Here is a 15,000-nt window from a genome sequence, read left to right on the forward strand (position 1 = left end):
TCTCATAATATAGCAAGAAAAAAATCACTACAATAATTTAATAATGTCCTTCAGTAATAATGTCAGGGTTTCATATACTGTTTCTTCCTTCATGGTGAGTAATTTCTCCCTGCTCTTTCACCCTTCTCTCCAAATATGACATTTTTAGGGTGATATGTTAATTTGACATGAATATAGTAGTGTTTCGAATATCAAATGTCATTTGAATGTTCAATCTCATCCTCCACCTATGATGATCTCCGACTGAATATCCTTTCTTGCTTTGATTGCCAGTCTTTCCTGCTCATTCAAAAATGTGTCTCCTCTGAAGCAGGAGCAACACCAAGCTCAGATGGCAATACAGAGAATCATAACCATAACCAACACTTTCCTTTTATTTTGTGTCCATTGAAACTCATCTTTTGTTGTTGTTTATGTTAAATGAAAAGAATCTGAAGGTGCAATTTTATCATATTATTGCAAGAAACAAAATCATGACAATTTCCATCAGTAAGACTGTGAGGGTTTCATATACTGTTTCTTCCTTGATGGTGAGTAAACTCCCCGCTCTTTCATCCTTCTCTCCAAATAGGACATTTTGAGAGTGATAGGTTACTAGTGCATGAATAAAGTAGTGTTTCGACTATCAAAAGTCATTTAAATGTTCACTCTTTTCCTTCAGTGATGATGTGTGTGTGTTCCATAGCCTGGTTTTCTTTGATGCTGAGTCTTTCGTGCTCTTTCAAAGGTGCTTCTCCTTTAAAGCAGCAGCAACAGTCCCCTCTGCTGGTTGCAAAGAAAATTGTTAAAAGCTTACAGCATCTGGTATTCCCAGGCAGTCTCCCATCCAAGTACTAACCAGGCCCGACCCTGCTTAGCTTCCGAGATCGGACAAGATCGGGCGTGTTCAGGGTGGTATGGCCGTAAGCGATTAACTCGACCCACAATACCTTATTTATACATGTGAATCGCCACCATCATCAATAGCATGGTTGCTTTGTGACCATCCAAACTTGTTTTTTATTGTTATATAATGTTAAGGAAAAGACACTCAAGGTGCAATTTTCTCATAATATAGCAAGAAAAAAATCACTACAATAATTTAATAATGTCCTTCAGTAATAATGTCAGGGTTTCATATACTGTTTCTTCCTTCATGGTGAGTAATTTCTCCCTGCTCTTTCACCCTGCTCTCCAAATATGACATTTTTAGGGTGATATGTTAATTTGACATGAATATAGTAGTGTTTCGAATATCAAATGTCATTTGAATGTTCAATCTCATCCTCCACCTATGATGATCTCCGACTGAATATCCTTTCTTGCTTTGATTGCCAGTCTTTCCTGCTCATTCAAAAATGTGTCTCCTCTGAAGCAGGAGCAACACAAAGCTCTGATGGCAATACAGAGAATCATAACCATAACCAACACTTTCCTTTTATTTTGTGTCCATTGAAACTCATATTTTGTTGTTGTTTATCTTAAATGAAAAGAATCTGAAGGTGCAATTTTATCATATTATTGCAAGAAACAAAATCATGACAATTTCCATCAGTAAGACTGTGAGGGTTTCATATACTGTTTCTTCCTTGATGGTGAGTAAACTCCCCGCTCTTTCATCCTTCTCTCCAAATAGGACATTTTGAGAGTGATAGGTTACTAGTGAATGAATAAAGTAGTGTTTCGACTATCAAAAGTCATTTAAATGTTCACTCTTTTCCTTCAGTGATGATGTGTGTGTGTTCCATAGCCTGGTTTTCTTTGATGCTGAGTCTTTCGTGCTCTTTCAAAGGTGCTTCTCCTTTAAAGCAGCAGCAACAGTCCCCTCTGCTGGTTGCAAAGAAAATTGTTAAAAGCTTACAGCACCTGGTATTCCCAGGCGGTCTCCCATCCAAGTACTAACCAGGCCCGACCCTGCTTAGCTTCCGAGATCGGACGAGATCGGGCGTGTTCAGGGTGGTATGGCCGTAAGCGATTAACTCGACCCACAATACCTTATTTATACATGTGAATCGCCACCATCATCAATAGCATGGTTGCTTTGTGACCATCCAAACTTGTTTTTTATTGTTATATAATGTTAAGGAAAAGACACTCAAGGTGCAATTTTCTCATAATATAGCAAGAAAAAAATCACTACAATAATTTAATAATGTCCTTCAGTAATAATGTCAGGGTTTCATATACTGTTTCTTCCTTCATGGTGAGTAATTTCTCCCTGCTCTTTCACCCTTCTCTCCAAATATGACATTTTTAGGGTGATATGTTAATTTGACATGAATATAGTAGTGTTTCGAATATCAAATGTCATTTGAATGTTCAATCTCATCCTCCACCTATGATGATCTCTGACTGAATATCCTTTCTTGCTTTGATTGCCAGTCTTTCCTGCTCATTCAAAAATGTGTCTCCTCTGAAGCAGGAGCAACACCAAGCTCTGATGGCAATACAGAGAATCATAACCATAACCAACACTTTCCTTTTATTTTGTGTCCATTGAAACTCATCTTTTGTTGATGTTTATCTTAAATGAAAAGAATCTGAAGGTGCAATTTTATCATATTATTGCAAGAAACAAAATCATGACAATTTCCATCAGTAAGACTGTGAGGGTTTCATATACTGTTTCTTCCTTGATGGTGAGTAAACTCCCCGCTCTTTCATCCTTCTCTCCAAATAGGACATTTTGAGAGTGATAGGTTACTAGTGAATGAATAAAGTAGTGTTTCGACTATCAAAAGTCATTTAAATGTTCACTCTTTTCCTTCAGTGATGATGTGTGTGTGTTCCATAGCCTGGTTTTCTTTGATGCTGAGTCTTTCGTGCTCTTTCAAAGGTGCTTCTCCTTTAAAGCAGCAGCAACAGTCCCCTCTGCTGGTTGCAAAGAAAATTGTTAAAAGATTACAGCACCTGGTATTCCCAGGCGGTCTCCCATCCAAGTACTAACCAGGCCCGACCCTGCTTAGCTTCCGAGATCGGACGAGATCGGGCGTGTTCAGGGTGGTATGGCCGTAAGCGATTAACTCGACCCACAATACCTTATTTATACATGTGAATCGCCACCATCATCAATAGCATGGTTGCTTTGTGACCATCCAAACTTGTTTTTTATTGTTATATAATGTTAAGGAAAAGACACTCAAGGTGCAATTTTCTCATAATATAGCAAGAAAAAAATCACTACAATAATTTAATAATGTCCTTCAGTAATAATGTCAGGGTTTCATATACTGTTTCTTCCTTCATGGTGAGTAATTTCTCCCTGCTCTTTCACCCTTCTCTCCAAATATGACATTTTTAGGGTGATATGTTAATTTGACATGAATATAGTAGTGTTTCGAATATCAAATGTCATTTGAATGTTCAATCTCATCCTCCACCTATGATGATCTCCGACTGAATATCCTTTCTTGCTTTGATTGCCAGTCTTTCCTGCTCATTCAAAAATGTGTCTCCTCTGAAGCAGGAGCAACACCAAGCTCTGATGGCAATACAGAGAATCATAACCATAACCAACACTTTCCTTTTATTTTGTGTCCATTGAAACTCATCTTTTGTTGTTGTTTATCTTAAATGAAAAGAATCTGAAGGTGCAATTTTATCATATTATTGCAAGAAACAAAATCATGACAATTTCCATCAGTAAGACTGTGAGGGTTTCATATACTGTTTCTTCCTTGATGGTGAGTAAACTCCCCGCTCTTTCATCCTTCTCTCCAAATAGGACATTTTGAGAGTGATAGGTTACTAGTGCATGAATAAAGTAGTGTTTCGACTATCAAAAGTCATTTAAATGTTCACTCTTTTCCTTCAGTGATGATGTGTGTGTGTTCCATAGCCTGGTTTTCTTTGATGCTGAGTCTTTCGTGCTCTTTCAAAGGTGCTTCTCCTTTAAAGCAGCAGCAACAGTCCCCTCTGCTGGTTGCAAAGAAAATTGTTAAAAGCTTACAGCACCTGGTATTCCCAGGCGGTCTCCCATCCAAGTACTAACCAGGCCCGACCCTGCTTAGCTTCCGAGATCGGACGAGATCGGGCGTGTTCAGGGTGGTATGTCCGTAAGCGATTAACTCGATCCACAATACCTTATTTATACATGTGAATCGCCACCATCATCAATAGCATGGTTGCTTTGTGACCATCCAAACTTTTTTTTTATTGTTATATAATGTTAAGGAAAAGACACTCAAGGTGCAATTTTCTCATAATATAGCAAGAAAAAAATCACTACAATAATTTAATAATGTCCTTCAGTAATAATGTCAGGGTTTCATATACTGTTTCTTCCTTCATGGTGAGTAATTTCTCCCTGCTCTTTCACCCTGCTCTCCAAATATGACATTTTTAGGGTGATATGTTAATTTGACATGAATATAGTAGTGTTTCGAATATCAAATGTCATTTGAATGTTCAATCTCATCCTCCACCTATGATGATCTCCGACTGAATATCCTTTCTTGCTTTGATTGCCAGTCTTTCCTGCTCATTCAAAAATGTGTCTCCTCTGAAGCAGGAGCAACACCAAGCTCTGATGGCAATACAGAGAATCATAACCATAACCAACACTTTCCTTTTATTTTGTGTCCATTGAAACTCATCTTTTGTTGTTGTTTATGTTAAATGAAAAGAATCTGAAGGTGCAATTTTATCATATTATTGCAAGAAACAAAATCATGACAATTTCCATCAGTAAGACTGTGAGGGTTTCATATATTGTTTCTTCCTTGATGGTGAGTAAACTCCCCGCTCTTTCATCCTTCTCTCCAAATAGGACATTTTGAGAGTGATAGGTTACTAGTGCATGAATAAAGTAGTGTTTCGACTATCAAAAGTCATTTAAATGTTCACTCTTTTCCTTCAGTGATGATGTGTGTGTGTTCCATAGCCTGGTTTTCTTTGATGCTGAGTCTTTCGTGCTCTTTCAAAGGTGCTTCTCCTTTAAAGCAGCAGCAACAGTCCCCTCTGCTGGTTGCAAAGAAAATTGTTAAAAGCTTACAGCACCTGGTATTCCCAGGCGGTCTCCCATCCAAGTACTAACCAGGCCCGACCCTGCTTAGCTTCCGAGATCGGAGGAGATCGGGCGTGTTCAGGGTGGTATTGCCGTAAGCGATTAACTCGACCCACAATACCTTATTTATACATGTGAATCACCACCATCATCAATAGCATGGTTGCTTTGTGACCATCCAAACTTGTTTTTTATTGTTATATAATGTTAAGGAAAAGACACTCAAGGTGCAATTTTCTCATAATATAGCAAGAAAAAAATCACTACAATAATTTAATAATGTCCTTCAGTAATAATGTCAGGGTTTCATATACTGTTTCTTCCTTCATGGTGAGTAATTTCTCCCTGCTCTTTCACCCTTCTCTCCAAATATGACATTTTTAGGGTGATATGTTAATTTGACATGAATATAGTAGTGTTTCGAATATCAAATGTCATTTGAATGTTCAATCTCATCCTCCACCTATGATGATCTCTGACTGAATATCCTTTCTTGCTTTGATTGCCAGTCTTTCCTGCTCATTCAAAAATGTGTCTCCTCTGAAGCAGGAGCAACACCAAGCTCTGATGGCAATACAGAGAATCGTAACCATAACCAACACTTTCCTTTTATTTTGTGTCCATTGAAACTCATCTTTTGTTGATGTTTATCTTAAATGAAAAGAATCTGGAGGTGCAATTTTATCATATTATTGCAAGAAACAAAATCATGACAATTTCCATCAGTAAGACTGTGAGGGTTTCATATACTGTTTCTTCCTTGATGGTGAGTAAACTCCCCGCTCTTTCATCCTTCTCTCCAAATAGGACATTTTGAGAGTGATAGGTTACTAGTGAATGAATAAAGTAGTGTTTCGACTATCAAAAGTCATTTAAATGTTCACTCTTTTCCTTCAGTGATGATGTGTGTGTGTTCCATAGCCTGGTTTTCTTTGATGCTGAGTCTTTCGTGCTCTTTCAAAGGTGCTTCTCCTTTAAAGCAGCAGCAACAGTGCCCTCTGCTGGTTGCAAAGAAAATTGTTAAAAGCTTACAGCACCTGGTATTCCCAGGCGGTCTCCCATCCAAGTACTAACCAGGCCCGACCCTGCTTAGCTTCCGAGATCGGACGAGATCGGGCGTGTTCAGGGTAGTATGGCCGTAAGCGATTAACTCGACCCACAATACCTTATTTATACATGTGAATCGCCACCATCATCAATAGCATGGTTGCTTTGTGACCATCCAAACTTGTTTTTTATTGTTATATAATGTTAAGGAAAAGACACTCAAGGTGCAATTTTCTCATAATATAGCAAGAAAAAAATCACTACAATAATTTAATAATGTCCTTCAGTAATAATGTCAGGGTTTCATATACTGTTTCTTCCTTCATGGTGAGTAATTTCTCCCTGCTCTTTCACCCTGCTCTCCAAATATGACATTTTTAGGGTGATATGTTAATTTGACATGAATATAGTAGTGTTTCGAATATCAAATGTCATTTGAATGTTCAATCTCATCCTCCACCTATGATGATCTCCGACTGAATATCCTTTCTTGCTTTGATTGCCAGTCTTTCCTGCTCATTCAAAAATGTGTCTCCTCTGAAGCAGGAGCAACACCAAGCTCTGATGGCAATACAGAGAATCGTAACCATAACCAACACTTTCCTTTTATTTTGTGTCCATTGAAACTCATCTTTTGTTGATGTTTATCTTAAATGAAAAGAATCTGAAGGTGCAATTTTATCATATTATTGCAAGAAACAAAATCATGACAATTTCCATCAGTAAGACTGTGAGGGTTTCATATACTGTTTCTTCCTTGATGGTGAGTAAACTCCCCGCTCTTTCATCCTTCTCTCCAAATAGGACATTTTGAGAGTGATAGGTTACTAGTGAATGAATAAAGTAGTGTTTCGACTATCAAAAGTCATTTAAATGTTCACTCTTTTCCTTCAGTGATGATGTGTGTGTGTTCCATAGCCTGGTTTTCTTTGATGCTGAGTCTTTCGTGCTCTTTCAAAGGTGCTTCTCCTTTAAAGCAGCAGCAACAGTCCCCTCTGCTGGTTGCAAAGAAAATTGTTAAAAGCTTACAGCACCTGGTATTCCCAGGCGGTCTCCCATTCAAGTACTTACCAGGCCCGACCCTGCTTAGCTTCCGAGATCGGACGAGATCGGGCGTGTTCAGGGTGGTATGGCCGTAAGCGATTAACTCGACCCACAATACCTTATTTATACATGTGAATCGCCACCATCATCAATAGCATGGTTGCTTTGTGACCATCCAAACTTGTTTTTTATTGTTATATAATGTTAAGGAAAAGACACTCAAGGTGCAATTTTCTCATAATATAGCAAGAAAAAAATCACTACAATAATTTAATAATGTCCTTCAGTAATAATGTCAGGGTTTCATATACTGTTTCTTCCTTCATGGTGAGTAATTTCTCCCTGCTCTTTCACCCTGCTCTCCAAATATGACATTTTTAGGGTGATATGTTAATTTGACATGAATATAGTAGTGTTTCGAATATCAAATGTCATTTGAATGTTCAATTTCATCCTCCACCTATGATGATCTCCGACTGAATATCCTTTCTTGCTTTGATTGCCAGTCTTTCCTGCTCATTCAAAAATGTGTCTCCTCTGAAGCAGGAGCAACACCAAGCTCTGATGGCAATACAGAGAATCATCACCATAACCAACACTTTCCTTTTATTTTGTGTCCATTGAAACTCATCTTTTGTTGTTGTTTATCTTAAATGAAAAGAATCTGAAGGTGCAATTTTATCATATTATTGCAAGAAACAAAATCATGACAATTTCCATCAGTAAGACTGTGAGGGTTTCATATATTGTTTCTTCCTTGATGGTGAGTAAACTCCCCGCTCTTTCATCCTTCTCTCCAAATAGGACATTTTGAGAGTGATAGGTTACTAGTGCATGAATAAAGTAGTGTTTCGACTATCAAAAGTCATTTAAATGTTCACTCTTTTCCTTCAGTGATGATGTGTGTGTGTTCCATAGCCTGGTTTTCTTTGATGCTGAGTCTTTCGTGCTCTTTCAAAGGTGCTTCTCCTTTAAAGCAGCAGCAACAGTCCCCTCTGCTGGTTGCAAAGAAAATTGTTAAAAGCTTACAGCACCTGGTATTCCCAGGCGGTCTCCCATCCAAGTACTAACCAGGCCCGACCCTGCTTAGCTTCCGAGATCGGACGAGATCGGGCGTGTTCAGGGTGGTATGGCCGTAAGCGATTAACTCGACCCACAATACCTTATTTATACATGTGAATCGCCACCATCATCAATAGCATGGTTGCTTTGTGACCATCCAAACTTGTTTTTTATTGTTATATAATGTTAAGGAAAAGACACTCAAGGTGCAATTTTCTCATAATATAGCAAGAAAAAAATCACTACAATAATTTAATAATGTCCTTCAGTAATAATGTCAGGGTTTCATATACTGTTTCTTCCTTCATGGTGAGTAATTTCTCCCTGCTCTTTCACCCTGCTCTCCAAATATGACATTTTTAGGGTGATATGTTAATTTGACATGAATATAGTAGTGTTTCGAATATCAAATGTCATTTGAATGTTCAATCTCATCCTCCACCTATGATGATCTCCGACTGAATATCCTTTCTTGCTTTGATTGCCAGTCTTTCCTGCTCATTCAAAAATGTGTCTCCTCTGAAGCAGGAGCAACACCAAGCTCTGATGGCAATACAGAGAATCATAACCATAACCAACACTTTCCTTTTATTTTGTGTCCATTGAAACTCATCTTTTGTTGTTGTTTATGTTAAATGAAAAGAATCTGAAGGTGCAATTTTATCATATTATTGCAAGAAACAAAATCATGACAATTTCCATCAGTAAGACTGTGAGGGTTTCATATACTGTTTCTTCCTTGATGGTGAGTAAACTCCCCGCTCTTTCATCCTTCTCTCCAAATAGGACATTTTGAGAGTGATAGGTTACTAGTGAATGAATAAAGTAGTGTTTCGACTATCAAAAGTCATTTAAATGTTCACTCTTTTCCTTCAGTGATGATGTGTGTGTGTTCCATAGCCTGGTTTTCTTTGATGCTGAGTCTTTCGTGCTCTTTCAAAGGTGCTTCTCCTTTAAAGCAGCAGCAACAGTCCCCTCTGCTGGTTTCAAAGAAAATTGTTAAAAGCTTACAGCACCTGGTATTCCAAGGCGGTCTCCCATCCAAGTACTAACCAGGCCCGACCCTGCTTAGCTTCCGAGATCGGACGAGATCGGGCGTGTTCAGGGTGGTATGGCCGTAAGCGATTAACTCGACCCACAATACCTTATTTATACATGTGAATCGCCACCATCATCAATAGCATGGTTGCTTTGTGACCATCCAAACTTGTTTTTTATTGTTATATAATGTTAAGGAAAAGACACTCAAGGTGCAATTTTCTCATAATATAGCAAGAAAAAAATCACTACAATAATTTAATAATGTCCTTCAGTAATAATGTCAGGGTTTCATATACTGTTTCTTCCTTCATGGTGAGTAATTTCTCCCTGCTCTTTCACCCTGCTCTCCAAATATGACATTTTTAGGGTGATATGTTAATTTGACATGAATATAGTAGTGTTTCGAATATCAAATGTCATTTGAATGTTCAATCTCATCCTCCACCTATGATGATCTCCGACTGAATATCCTTTCTTGCTTTGATTGCCAGTCTTTCCTGCTCATTCAAAAATGTGTCTCCTCTGAAGCAGGAGCAACACCAAGCTCTGATGGCAATACAGAGAATCATAACCATAACCAACACTTTCCTTTTATTTTGTGTCCATTGAAACTCATCTTTTGTTGTTGTTTATCTTAAATGAAAAGAATCTGAAGGTGCAATTTTATCATATTATTGCAAGAAACAAAATCATGACAATTTCCATCAGTAAGACTGTGAGGGTTTCATATACTGTTTCTTCCTTGATGGTGAGTAAACTCCCCGCTCTTTCATCCTTCTCTCCAAATAGGACATTTTGAGAGTGATAGGTTACTAGTGCATGAATAAAGTAGTGTTTCGACTATCAAAAGTCATTTAAATGTTCACTCTTTTCCTTCAGTGATGATGTGTGTGTGTTCCATAGCCTGGTTTTCTTTGATGCTGAGTCTTTCGTGCTCTTTCAAAGGTGCTTCTCCTTTAAAGCAGCAGCAACAGTCCCCTCTGCTGGTTGCAAAGAAAATTGTTAAAAGCTTACAGCACCTGGTATTCCCAGGCGGTCTTCCATCCAAGTACTAACCAGGCCCGACCCTGCTTAGCTTCCGAGATCGGACAAGATCGGGCGTGTTCAGGGTGGTATGGCCGTAAACGATTAACTCGACCCACAATACCTTATTTATACATGTGAATCGCCACCATCATCAATAGCATGGTTGCTTTGTGACCATCCAAACTTGTTTTTTATTGTTATATAATGTTAAGGAAAAGACACTCAAGGTGCAATTTTCTCATAATATAGCAAGAAAAAAATCACTACAATAATTTAATAATGTCCTTCAGTAATAATGTCAGGGTTTCATATACTGTTTCTTCCTTCATGGTGAGTAATTTCTCCCTGCTCTTTCACCCTGCTCTCCAAATATGACATTTTTAGGGTGATATGTTAATTTGACATGAATATAGTAGTGTTTCGAATATCAAATGTCATTTGAATGTTCAATCTCATCCTCCACCTATGATGATCTCCGACTGAATATCCTTTCTTGCTTTGATTGCCAGTCTTTCCTGCTCATTCAAAAATGTGTCTCCTCTGAAGCAGGAGCAACACCAAGCTCTGATGGCAATACAGTGAATCATAACCATAACCAACACTTTCCTTTTATTTTGTGTCCATTGAAACTCATCTTTTGTTGTTGTTTATCTTAAATGAAAAGAATCTGAAGGTGCAATTTTATCATATTATTGCAAGAAACAAAATCATGACAATTTCCATCAGTAAGACTGTGAGGGTTTCATATACTGTTTCTTCCTTGATGGTGAGTAAACTCCCCGCTCTTTCATCCTTCTCTCCAAATAGGACATTTTGAGAGTGATAGGTTACTAGTGCATGAATAAAGTAGTGTTTCGACTATCAAAAGTCATTTAAATGTTCACTCTTTTCCTTCAGTGATGATGTGTGTGTGTTCCATAGCCTGGTTTTCTTTGATGCTGAGTCTTTCGTGCTCTTTCAAAGGTGCTTCTCCTTTAAAGCAGCAGCAACAGTCCCCTCTGCTGGTTGCAAAGAAAATTGTTAAAAGCTTACAGCACCTGGTATTCCCAGGCGGTCTCCCATCCAAGTACTAACCAGGCCCGACCCTGCTTAGCTTCCGAGATCGGACAAGATCGGGCGTGTTCAGGGTGGTATGGCCGTAAGCGATTAACTCGACCCACAATACCTTATTTATACATGTGAATCGCCACCATCATCAATAGCATGGTTGCTTTGTGACCATCCAAACTTGTTTTTTATTGTTATATAATGTTAAGGAAAAGACACTCAAGGTGCAATTTTCTCATAATATAGCAAGAAAAAAATCACTACAATAATTTAATAATGTCCTTCAGTAATAATGTCAGGGTTTCATATACTGTTTCTTCCTTCATGGTGAGTAATTTCTCCCTGCTCTTTCACCCTGCTCTCCAAATATGACATTTTTAGGGTGATATGTTAATTTGACATGAATATAGTAGTGTTTCGAATATCAAATGTCATTTGAATGTTCAATCTCATCCTCCACCTATGATGATCTCCGACTGAATATCCTTTCTTGCTTTGATTGCCAGTCTTTCCTGCTCATTCAAAAATGTGTCTCCTCTGAAGCAGGAGCAACACCAAGCTCTGATGGCAATACAGTGAATCATAACCATAACCAACACTTTCCTTTTATTTTGTGTCCATTGAAACTCATCTTTTGTTGTTGTTTATCTTAAATGAAAAGAATCTGAAGGTGCAATTTTATCATATTATTGCAAGAAACAAAATCATGACAATTTCCATCAGTAAGACTGTGAGGGTTTCATATACTGTTTCTTCCTTGATGGTGAGTAAACTCCCCGCTCTTTCATCCTTCTCTCCAAATAGGACATTTTGAGAGTGATAGGTTACTAGTGCATGAATAAAGTAGTGTTTCGACTATCAAAAGTCATTTAAATGTTCACTCTTTTCCTTCAGTGATGATGTGTGTGTGTTCCATAGCCTGGTTTTCTTTGATGCTGAGTCTTTCGTGCTCTTTCAAAGGTGCTTCTCCTTTAAAGCAGCAGCAACAGTCCCCTCTGCTGGTTGCAAAGAAAATTGTTAAAAGCTTACAGCACCTGGTATTCCCAGGCGGTCTCCCATCCAAGTACTAACCAGGCCCAACCCTGCTTAGCTTCCGAGATCGGACGAGATCGGGCGTGTTCAGGGTGGTATTGCCGTAAGCGATTAACTCGACCCACAATACCTTATTTATACATGTGAATCGCCACCATCATCAATAGCATGGTTGCTTTGTGACCATCCAAACTTGTTTTTTATTGTTATATAATGTTAAGGAAAAGACACTCAAGGTGCAATTTTCTCATAATATAGCAAGAAAAAAATCACTACAATAATTTAATAATGTCCTTCAGTAATAATGTCAGGGTTGCATATACTGTTTCTTCCTTCATGGTGAGTAATTTCTCCCTGCTCTTTCACCCTGCTCTCCAAATATGACATTTTTAGGGTGATATGTTAATTTGACATGAATATAGTAATGTTTCGAATATCAAATGTCATTTGAATGTTCAATCTCATCCTCCACCTATGATGATCTCCGACTGAATATCCTTTCTTGCTTTGATTGCCAGTCTTTCCTGCTCATTCAAAAATGTGTCTCCTCTGAAGCAGGAGCAACACCAAGCTCTGATGGCAATACAGAGAATCATAACCATAACCAACACTTTCCTTTTATTTTGTGTCCATTGAAACTCATCTTTTGTTGTTGTTTATGTTAAATTAAAAGAATCTGAAGGTGCAATTTTATCATATTATTGCAAGAAACAAAATCATGACAATTTCCATCAGTAAGACTGTGAGGGTTTCACATACTGTTTCTTCCTTGATGGTGAGTAAACTCCCCGCTCTTTCATCCTTCTCTCCAAATAGGACATTTTGAGAGTGATAGGTTACTAGTGCATGAATAAAGTAGTGTTTCGACTATCAAAAGTCATTTAAATGTTCACTCTTTTCCTTCAGTGATGATGTGTGTGTGTTCCATAGCCTGGTTTTCTTTGATGCTGAGTCTTTCGTGCTCTTTCAAAGGTGCTTCTCCTTTAAAGCAGCAGCAACAGTCCCCTCTGCTGGTTGCAAAGAAAATTGTTAAAAGCTTACAGCACCTGGTATTCCCAGGCGGTCTCCCATCCAAGTACTAACCAGGCCCGACCCTGCTTAGCTTCCGAGATCGGACGAGATCGGGCGTGTTCAGGGTGGTATGGCCGTAAGCGATTAACTCGACCCACAATACCTTATTTATACATGTGAATCGCCACCATCATCAATAGAATGGTTGCTTTGTGACCATCCAAACTTGTTTTTTATTGTTATATAATGTTAAGGAAAAGACACTCAAGGTGCAATTTTCTCATAATATAGCAAGAAAAAAATCACTACAATAATTTAATAATGTCCTTCAGTAATAATGTCAGGGTTTCATATACTGTTTCTTCCTTCATGGTGAGTAATTTCTCCCTGCTCTTTCACCCTGCTCTCCAAATATGACATTTTTAGGGTGATATGTTAATTTGACATGAATATAGTAGTGTTTCGAATATCAAATGTCATTTGAATGTTCAATCTCATCCTCCACCTATGATGATCTCCGACTGAATATCCTTTCTTGCTTTGATTGCCAGTCTTTCCTGCTCATTCAAAAATGTGTCTCCTCTGAAGCAGGAGCAACACCAAGCTCTGATGGCAATACAGAGAATCATAACCATAACCAACACTTTCCTTTTATTTTGTGTCCATTGAAACTCATCTTTTGTTGTTGTTTATCTTAAATGAAAAGAATCTGAAGGTGCAATTTTATCATATTATTGCAAGAAACAAAATCATGACAATTTCCATCAGTAAGACTGTGAGGGTTTCATATACTGTTTCTTCCTTGATGGTGAGTAAACTCCCCGCTCTTTCATCCTTCTCTCCAAATAGGACATTTTGAGAGTGATAGGTTACTAGTGCATGAATAAAGTAGTGTTTCGACTATCAAAAGTCATTTAAATGTTCACTATTTTCCTTCAGTGATGATGTGTGTGTGGTCCATAGCCTGGTTTTCTTTGATGCTGAGTCTTTCGTGCTCTTTCAAAGGTGCTTCTCCTTTAAAGCAGCAGCAACAGTCCCCTCTGCTGGTTGCAAAGAAAATTGTTAAAAGCTTACAGCACCTGGTATTCCCAGGCGGTCTCCCATCCAAGTACTAACCAGGCCCGACCCTGCTTAGCTTCCGAGATCGGACGAGATCGGGCGTGTTCAGGGTGGTATGGCCGTAAGCGACTAACTCGACCCACAATACATTATTTATACATGTGAATCGCCACCATCATCAATAGCATGGTTGCTTTGTGACCATCCAAACTTGTTTTTTATTGTTATATAATGTTAAGGAAATGACACTCAAGGTGCAATTTTCTCATAATATAGCAAGAAAAAAATCACTACAATAATTTAATAATGTCCTTCAGTAATAATGTCAGAGTTTCATATACTGTTTCTTCCTTCATGGTGAGTAATTTCTCCCTGCTCTTTCACCCTGCTCTCCAAATATGACATTTTTAGGGTGATATGTTAATTTGACATGAATATAGTAGTGTTTCGAATATCAAATGTCATTTGAATGTTCAATCTCATCCTCCACCTATGATGATCTCCGACTGAATATCCTTTCTTGCTTTGATTGCCAGTCTTTCCTGCTCATTCAAAAATGTGTCTCCTCTGAAGCAGGAGCAACACCAAGCTCTGATGGCAATACAGAGAATCATAACCATAACCAACACTTTCCTTTTATTTTGTGT

The 15,000-nt window shown here is 38.2% G+C and overlaps 14 non-coding genes across 14 annotated transcripts; all 14 read right to left on the bottom strand.

The window, feature by feature from the left end:
• Positions 1 to 789: 789 nt before the first annotated feature.
• On the bottom strand, positions 790 to 908 carry LOC133957868 (5S ribosomal RNA). The gene has a single exon (XR_009921635.1). It is a non-coding gene; the product is annotated as a 5S ribosomal RNA (ribosomal RNA).
• Positions 909 to 1,833: 925 nt separating this feature from the next.
• Positions 1,834 to 1,952, bottom strand: LOC133957613 (5S ribosomal RNA). The gene has a single exon (XR_009921396.1). It is a non-coding gene; the product is annotated as a 5S ribosomal RNA (ribosomal RNA).
• A 925-nt stretch (positions 1,953 to 2,877) lies between these two features.
• On the bottom strand, positions 2,878 to 2,996 carry LOC133957694 (5S ribosomal RNA). Its single transcript, XR_009921471.1, has one exon. It is a non-coding gene; the product is annotated as a 5S ribosomal RNA (ribosomal RNA).
• Positions 2,997 to 3,921: 925 nt separating this feature from the next.
• LOC133957753 (5S ribosomal RNA) lies at positions 3,922 to 4,040 on the bottom strand. Its single transcript, XR_009921527.1, has one exon. It is a non-coding gene; the product is annotated as a 5S ribosomal RNA (ribosomal RNA).
• A 925-nt stretch (positions 4,041 to 4,965) lies between these two features.
• On the bottom strand, positions 4,966 to 5,084 carry LOC133957754 (5S ribosomal RNA). Its single transcript, XR_009921528.1, has one exon. It is a non-coding gene; the product is annotated as a 5S ribosomal RNA (ribosomal RNA).
• A 925-nt stretch (positions 5,085 to 6,009) lies between these two features.
• Positions 6,010 to 6,128, bottom strand: LOC133957700 (5S ribosomal RNA). The gene has a single exon (XR_009921477.1). It is a non-coding gene; the product is annotated as a 5S ribosomal RNA (ribosomal RNA).
• Positions 6,129 to 7,053: 925 nt separating this feature from the next.
• LOC133957713 (5S ribosomal RNA) lies at positions 7,054 to 7,172 on the bottom strand. Its single transcript, XR_009921489.1, has one exon. It is a non-coding gene; the product is annotated as a 5S ribosomal RNA (ribosomal RNA).
• A 925-nt stretch (positions 7,173 to 8,097) lies between these two features.
• LOC133957615 (5S ribosomal RNA) lies at positions 8,098 to 8,216 on the bottom strand. The gene has a single exon (XR_009921398.1). It is a non-coding gene; the product is annotated as a 5S ribosomal RNA (ribosomal RNA).
• Positions 8,217 to 9,141: 925 nt separating this feature from the next.
• On the bottom strand, positions 9,142 to 9,260 carry LOC133957711 (5S ribosomal RNA). Its single transcript, XR_009921487.1, has one exon. It is a non-coding gene; the product is annotated as a 5S ribosomal RNA (ribosomal RNA).
• A 925-nt stretch (positions 9,261 to 10,185) lies between these two features.
• Positions 10,186 to 10,304, bottom strand: LOC133957845 (5S ribosomal RNA). The gene has a single exon (XR_009921614.1). It is a non-coding gene; the product is annotated as a 5S ribosomal RNA (ribosomal RNA).
• Positions 10,305 to 11,229: 925 nt separating this feature from the next.
• On the bottom strand, positions 11,230 to 11,348 carry LOC133957740 (5S ribosomal RNA). The gene has a single exon (XR_009921515.1). It is a non-coding gene; the product is annotated as a 5S ribosomal RNA (ribosomal RNA).
• Positions 11,349 to 12,273: 925 nt separating this feature from the next.
• On the bottom strand, positions 12,274 to 12,392 carry LOC133957664 (5S ribosomal RNA). Its single transcript, XR_009921443.1, has one exon. It is a non-coding gene; the product is annotated as a 5S ribosomal RNA (ribosomal RNA).
• A 925-nt stretch (positions 12,393 to 13,317) lies between these two features.
• LOC133957616 (5S ribosomal RNA) lies at positions 13,318 to 13,436 on the bottom strand. The gene has a single exon (XR_009921399.1). It is a non-coding gene; the product is annotated as a 5S ribosomal RNA (ribosomal RNA).
• Positions 13,437 to 14,361: 925 nt separating this feature from the next.
• Positions 14,362 to 14,480, bottom strand: LOC133957617 (5S ribosomal RNA). Its single transcript, XR_009921400.1, has one exon. It is a non-coding gene; the product is annotated as a 5S ribosomal RNA (ribosomal RNA).
• Positions 14,481 to 15,000: the final 520 nt, after the last annotated feature.

This window comes from Platichthys flesus, chromosome 7 (assembly GCF_949316205.1).
Source record: "Platichthys flesus chromosome 7, fPlaFle2.1, whole genome shotgun sequence".
In the NCBI taxonomy this organism is placed as follows: domain Eukaryota; kingdom Metazoa; phylum Chordata; class Actinopteri; order Pleuronectiformes; family Pleuronectidae; genus Platichthys; species Platichthys flesus.